Source organism: Echinops telfairi, unplaced genomic scaffold, assembly GCF_000313985.2.
Source record: "Echinops telfairi isolate 266 unplaced genomic scaffold, ASM31398v2 ScPeMD7_7401;HRSCAF=8416, whole genome shotgun sequence".
NCBI lineage: Eukaryota > Metazoa > Chordata > Mammalia > Afrosoricida > Tenrecidae > Echinops > Echinops telfairi.
Genome location: NW_022111301.1, coordinates 1367272 through 1375744, shown reverse-complemented (window position 1 = coordinate 1375744; position 8473 = coordinate 1367272).

Below are 8473 nucleotides of genomic sequence, written 5' to 3'. Positions count from 1 at the left end.
TTCCTTGTCATCCAAAGTGAACAGGCTTCAGTGGAGCTTCAGACTAAAGATGACAAAGAAGGAATTGACTGCCCAGTTGAAAGGAAATATTCACATGCATACCTTTGAATCATTGTTATATGCCGAAGGTCTAAGGAATACAAAAAGAACATTGCAAGAGATGGTGCAGGAGGAGGATGAGCCCTTCATTGGGAGGGCATTCAAAATGTGACTGATGAGGAGCTGCTTTATAAGAGTTGAGTTGACCAGGGTGATCTGAGTAGGGTAAAGTCTGATGGAGTAGAGCCTTCAAGCACTACATTTGCTTATGGGACACAACACAAGGTAAATAGAGGAGTAAAAATCTGTTCATGATCATAACACGAATTGTGAAAAATATAAATCTTAGGAAATTGGACTATTGTGTGTTTCATCGGTGCTATACTGAGCTCTAGTTGACTCATCTCTTCCCTGTGACCCTTTTGTGAGGGGATGTCCTACTGTCTAGAGATGGGTTTAGAGTCTGCTCCAACATCCTCATTCTCAACTACATATTTTGTTGTTGTTGTTGTTGTTTTGGGTCTTCTGGTGCCTGTTACCTGACAGTCAACAGCTCATGATTGCACAGTCTGGTGTACTTCTTCCATGTGGGGCTTGTTGCTCTTCTGCTAGATGACCACTTATTTAGCATCAATCCTTTAAGAGCCCAGAGGCTATGAATTTTGATAGCCAGGCACCATCAGCCAAATGCATATAAAGATAATGCATGTAAGAGTAATAGAGAGTAAATTTTCAGTGGACAGAATTGATACACATGATTCTAATTAGGTTAATGATCAATATCAAAAAAAGTTATTTTGCGAATATATTCAATTAATGTGAGTGAAAAAAATAGGTTTTACTTCATGTCATTTTACTATAAATTCAAAATCCTAGTCTAATTATAAGAAATATATCAGACTATTTCCTGTAGAGGGGCCATCTCAACATCAAAGAAAAACTCCTTCCCCCACAAAAAATAAATGGCCATAAATAGCAAGGGGGTATTTTTAAAAAGTCATAGTCAAGAGAAATAAAATTATATGACAAGCAGATGACTAGTAAATATTGTGATAAGCTCTGGTAGAGTAGAGGTTGCACAGTAATTGAAGTTGTCTAAAAGAAACTAACAAAGTGCATTGTTCTATTGCTAAAGTAAGTAAAGTGTGATAAAACGTGAAAAAGGAATTGAATTTGTAAATGAAACTTAAAATATTCAAAGTAATTTAACTTTAAAAATTCTGTGTGAACATAGGATTATGTTGTGAACAGGCACAGGATATTGACGGATGGAGCGGCAGAAGATGAGCCCCACAGGCAGGAAGGTGCTACCAACGTGTGGAGAAGACCTGCCTCCTCAAAGGACAGTCAGCTTTAATAAAGAGGATGCAATGAAACTTCAGGGACATTCCTTACTGATGAGATATGACTCAAATTGGGGGAAAACAGCTGCAACCATCCCTAACAATCAGAACAGAGAGTGTATAAATAATGATTCCAAGAAACTTGGAAACCACCATATATGAAACGGAATGCATAAAGATCAATGTCCTCAACATTAATGAGCTAAAATTGACTAGTTTTACACATTTTTAAAGAGACGATCATATGATCTACTGTGTTGGCAATGACAAATTCAAGATAAATGGCATCACATTTATTACTAGAAAGAATATTTCAATATCTATCTTGAAGTAAATTTCTGTCTGTAATAGGTTAATATCTATATGCGTATGTGGAATTCTAATTTATACGCCTATAATTCAAACTTATGCACCAACCAATGATAAAGAACTTGAAAAAGTCTACTGATGTTTTCAGAGTGAAACTGATTAAAATTCAGTCAAGATGCATCATGAATGACTGGTGATTGGCATATAAAAGCTGGAAATAAAGAAGAAGGGTTAAGAGTTGGAAACTAAAGTCTTGGTGATAAAAATAACAGTAGAGATTGCATGGTAGAATTTGGCAAGTCCAATGATTTCTACATTTCAAATAACTGTTTTCAAACACATAAAAAGCACCTGTATACATGGTCCTCACCAAGTGAAATACACAGGAATCAACAGAAAGTGACTCTGAGTTAAGGATTGTAATAAAATTATAATGGAGTTAGAAAACAAAATGGTGAAACCATGCTAAACAGATTTTAAAAGAAAATTAATAAAGAAAAATATTGCAGTCTTGATTTACAATATTTAAGGATTCCATGGATAGATAACATTTTGAATGATGCTGGAAGCATCACAAGAAGACAGCGGGAATACAAAAGATCATTGTACCAAAAAATAACTTTTCAATTTTCAACTATCTCAAGAAATAGTTAGGCCAGGTTGTGTAGATAAACTAAAACAGTGACACGCATATAGTGTGTTAGTCTAGCTTGACTAGAGAAACAAATTCAGAGACATTCATCTATGTGTAAGAGAGAGTTTTATATCATAGAGTAATTGCATATTAAAAAAAATTCCAGTCCAGATCAAGTCCATAATGCTAATATTTGTCCATGCATCTGATAATAGTCTTTAAATTCTTCTTCAGACTCACACAGCACTTGCAATGATGCTGAATGCAGGAAGATCACAGGCCAGTGGATGAAAAGTCTTTTGGATCCAATGGTAGTAGAAGCATTTCAGCAATGGTGTGAGTCTCCACAAGGCTCCTTCAGCTCCAGGGCACTGGCTGCCATCAGTTTAACACCATGTGGCTTGTCAACAGGAAGGTGAAGCTGAAAGAGAGTGTGTCCCACCTCCACGTAAGAAGAGAGGGATTTCCTAGAATCCTCGTGATTAGGCTATGGCCACAAGGAGATACCTTCAGGTACCCTGTGTGTTAGACAGGGTTTTCTAGAGAAACAAAACCAGAATGCTAATAATTTTATATATATTTATACCGATAGATACATAACTTAAGAAATATACAGTTAATTAAATTAACAGTTAAATTAACTTAATTAAATTAATAAAGCAGTACAAATGGCTCAGTGCAACTCATTCCCATGAGACATTTATGAGACACTGGCAGTCTTTCAAGTCTTGAGGGCCGCCAGGTAGTCCTCTGTAAAGCAATTCAGGTTATCAGGGCACAGGCAGCAAACAGCTAGGCAGGTCACCAGCAGTCGGCCAGATGACAGGGTCTGACAGTCCCCAGCTCAAGAGATGTAAAATCCAATGGTGTGGTGAAGCAGGTCTTGAAGGAACCTCAAATTACAGCAACACAGTCCACAGGTTAGGTGTACCATAGGTAGTGTACCTTGCAAATTGAGGCACAGACAAGCAAGGCAGCCACACACTGGTCAGATGATCAAAGAGCAAGAGACAAAAAAGGCAAGGCTCACCGAGCCATTTATCTCTCCACCCAATTAATCCCACATGTGTTTATCAGCCAGGTTGGCACAATAAACTAACTACCTCAGGTTGTGACCTGATTAACAGACTAAACTCCACCCCTTCATTTTCTATTATCAAATTGACGTGAAATTGTGTAAATATTATATGTACATATATAGTATATATAATATATAGCATATTTATCAAGATGTTATCTTATATCAAGAAGCCATTCCAGCCCTGCCCAACTAAAGTCCATGGTTCTGATGCTTCTCAGGCCCTACTTCAGACTCACATAGCTGCAGGCAGATGATGGGATACAGGAAGACCACAGGCCGGTGGGTGCTGCATCCTGTGGATCCAAGGTCAATGGAAACAGAGTGCTCACAGTTCTCTGGGTCTGGAAGCCCATATAAGGCTGCCCCTTGAGACAGGCACAGAGGCAAAACAAAGAAGGTTAAGTTGGCAGAGAGAGGAAAAGTCCCCAGTGTCTCTCTTATAAAAGGCCACAGCTCCCAGGGAATGTAATCTGACTGGGATATGATGGATAGTTTGAACCCCACCCCTATATTTTTATGGAAATTGAAGTGGACATACAGTCTATCTACCACCGATGCCGCATGACTAAGAACTGAGAATACTGAAAGAAGAAGTGCAAACTATACTGGAGGCATTAGTCAAGTGCAGAGTCCAGAGATTGAAGGATTACCAATTGAAATGTTAAAAAATGAAACAAAACAAACAAAAAACAAGCAAACAGATGCAGCCCTGACAGCACTCACTTGTCAATGTGAAGAAATTTGGAAAACAGGTAGCTCACTGGCAGAGTGGATGAGATCCATGTGTGTCCATTCCAAAATAAGGCAATCCAACAGAACGTGGAAATCATCAGGCAGTTTCATTGAGGTAACCTACAAATAACATTTTACTGAAGAGAAATAAAAATAGTTGCTGTAATACATTGACAGTGAGGTGGAAGAAATTCAAGACAGATTCAGAAGAGATATAGTTGATACAGATGCAGCTTGTCAAACGTTGATGATACGAGAAAGTGGTTTATTTGCATTTTATTATTTATAGAAAGGAATGTGATGGTGTAGACCATAACAAATACTAGATAGCATTGCAAAGAATAGGAATCCCAGGATACTTCATTGCGCTCCTGTAGGTGTACCCAGAGGAAGAGACAGTCATTTGAACCCAATATTGACTGGCTTTACCTTGGAAAATATGTATGTCATGGCTATTGAATTCGATATGTACTGAGGAAATCATCTTCGAAGTTATACAATATGGAGAAGAATGTGGTATCCCATTGGAGAAAGGTTGTTTGTAAATAAAGAGCCTTGGTGGTATCATAATATTATATTAGGATGTTAACAACATCCTAATGTCAGCAGTTTGAAACTACCACCCACACCATTGGAGAAAGATGGGGCTTCCTATTTCCCTAGAGTTACAATCTGAAGAACTCACGGGGGCAGTTCTACTCTGTCCAACAGAGTTGCTAAAAGTTGACATCTACTTGGCATTGCATCTTCTTTGGGTTTAGATGCGGGTCACACAACCTGGCTTGCTGAAAGCCAAGAGGACTTGATACACTAACTGAAGAATACCAAAGAATACAGTTTTCAGGATGTGTGGGGGACAAGTTGTTTGATCCTTATGCAAATGGGACAGGACCACCACCTTCATGACCCTTGGATGAATGCTGAAGCTCAGCCATTGGAGCTGATGAAGCAATGGTTGCCCTATCTCTCCCCTCCTGTTCCCTGACTAAAGCTGCCAATGGCAATAATCAACAAACTTATCAGTTACTTCATGTTCCCAGCCCCATCCTCCCCTTCCATCTGTGGATAACTTGGCTGATGTGTTAAAGCTTCTGTGTAAACCTTTGAATTGTGAACACTCTCTTTGTGTAATCCTGTCACCTGTTGCAAGCTACATGCAGAGAATGTATTTAAGCCTGTCCCCTAATAAAGTACTGGACCATAGAGTGTCTGTACTGCAGGTATCCCCACACCCTAATTTTGGCTATCCCTTTTGTATATAAGTTTTTCATTGCAAATCACACCCTCTTGAACCTGTTTACAATGTAAGATAAGAGCCGGTCTATGCATTATCATATAAGTGTGGATTGCAGCTGGTTAATAGAATGCTAAAATCCTCCCAACTACATTAAGAGAATAAGAGAGAAAGTCTACTCCAAATCACAGTGACCCTAGAGAACAGAAGAGAACTGTCCCTGTGGGTTTGGGGGCTATACATTATCTTGGGAGCAGAATGCCTTATTTTTCTCCCATGAAAGGTTGGTGGTTTCAAACTGCTAACCTTGAAGTCAACAGCCCCATTCATAACTCATTATACCACCAGAGTTCCAAGAGGCATTATCATGGTAAACAACGACAAGATTAATGTTTTCAAGGGTTTTATTTGATTTGGATCCAAAATCATGGAAGCAGCAGGCAATAAATTAAATGAAACATTACATTAGGCAAATAAAGTTGTTGGCCAAAGTGTTAACGTCCAAGAGCATCACTTCGAGGACTAAGGTGCATCTGATTCATACCATCACATCTTCAATTAACTCATAAGCATATGAATTAAGCATTATGAACAATGAATAAAGAAGACCACCGAAGAATTGATTCATTTGGATTATGATCTTGGCAAAGAATATTGAAAGGAAATACAGCCAGAATGTTCTTCAGAATTGAGGATTGTGTAACTTTGTTTCATATACTTTGGACTTGTTACTAGGAGAGACCAGTCCCTGGAAAAAGATATTATGCTTGGTAATCTAAATTGTCAGTGAAAAAGAGGAACACTTTGACAAAATGGGCTGGCACTTTGATTAAACCAGTGGTCTCAGACATGGCAACCATTTGAAGCAGGTGAAACATTGGACAGTCTTTATTTGTACGTGGTTATCTATAAGTCAGAGCCAATTCAATGGCACCGCACAGCAACAGTGTAATGGATGTTGTGCTATTTAAAGCACCTTTAAATGTAATTGTTCATGCCTACTTGACATAGCAATATGATGGCATCATGTATAACCTGAATCTAAAATTAATGAATATGTAATTTACCAGTAGGTTTAATTAAATAATTTAATATAAATATGTGAAGGTTAATTATTTTCACTTGCTACCCCAGAAAACTTACCTGCATACACACCACCTGTACACCAATAAAAAATACATATGCAATAGAATCAAGGAGAATTCCTTGATGTCATACATGCTTAATGACTGGGAGGAACTGATGTAATGAAGACAATAAAGTTAAACATAATATATCCTATACTAATATAGCATTAGCTAGAAGAAAGCATGCAGAGTATGTAACATTCAAAATATTGCTAGAGAACAAGACGCTAGAACATATTTTGTGACATAAAATAAGAAGTTAATGAAAGAAGGATGGGAGTCTATGAAAAATAAAACCAGCTTTAAGTTGCTTCCATTGACATAGACCTAATGACAAATCAATAACATGGATGGATTGTAACCTAAAGAGTAAAATGATCCAGGACTGTTCACAGATAGAAATAAATCAATGCATTTAAATAGAGAGAGTGCAAAAACCCTCTTTATTACAGAATAATGGAAATCATAATGATGCAGCAGACATTATGGAATTTGAAATCACTTTGAAGCTATGCTTGTATTGCATGAATCGGCTTTCAGTAGGTGCTATGCACAATGGGTGAATACTTTTTAAATCATAGGTCCTTGTAGTGGTTATATAATCGTTTGTCAATTTGGGGATTAAGAGTGCAGGAGTGGAGTCTAGCTTGTCAATCAGATCATAGCCAATGAGGCCTCTGTGTGGGCATGGCTTTCTCCTGAGAATTCTGGGAAATCTATTTTTTCCTCCTTGGATGTAGGAGAGACTCTCTGTTCACTTCCTGTGAGAAATCCTTGTGGAAAAGCCACATGGACCTACTCTGATGCAGGCCTGGAAGGTGAGAAGAACATGGAGTCTCCTGCCAGCACTGAGATGCTTACAACACCACTGGCTACAAAGACTTTCTACCCAGTGGCCTGTGATCGTCCTGCATTCAGTGTCATTGCATGTGTTTCATGAATCTGAAGAGGACTTTATAGATTGGTACCGGACATATGGTCTAAGATCGGACTGATGGACTTGATCTGGACTGCACTGGGATGTGTTCTTAATATGCAATTGCTCTTGTATATAAACCTCTTTCTTTTTTTTTATAAACCCCTCTTATACCCATTTTAATGTGTATGAATTTGTTTCTCTCGTCTACCCAGACTTACACAGACATGACAGCAGCAATGAAGAGATCACTGGGTAATTTTACTGCACGTGACCTATTTTAAGTGGTTAAGAACAAATACGTTGTTTTGAGGACAAAAGTACTTCTCCCCCTTAGCATTGAAATACTTCATATTCATGTGACAGTTGGAAAATGAATAGCAAGACCTTAGAAGAATTAATCCATTTGAATTATGGGGTTTACTAAGAATATTGAAACTACCATGGACTGCCAGCCAACAAATAAGTATGTCTTGAAAAAAAAGTACAACCAGAAGATTCCCATGAAGTGAGGATGCAAAAGTTTGTCTCACATACCTTGCACATGGTATCAGGATAGACCAGTCTCTGACAAAGGACAACATGCTTGGTAAAGAAGGAGGTCAAAGAATAAAAAGAAGACCATCAAAGAGATGGACTGACACAGTGGTCCCAGTGATAGGCTGCAACAGAAGGATTGTCTTGATGGCGAAGGGCCAGGAAATATTGTGTTCTGTTGAACATTAATGAGTCAGGACCTACTCCATAGCAAGGAATAACAACAAACAACAGTTACATAATCTCAAAATATCTACTTGTAAATTGTTTATTAAAAATAAGGAAAATGAAAAATAAATTTGCATAATAAAACATGAAAGAGAGTACAGAAATCAAATGTCAAGGTAAAAGGTTAGGATTTTTTTGTACTATTCTTACAATTCTCTTGTATGCCTGAAACTTACTATAGAATTAAAAATAAATTTTGGGATAACAAAATTACATATTTTCATAAAAATTGCCAAGCGCTACATATACCATATTTTCAAAAAGATTAAATATGCAAGATAATGAATTTTTTT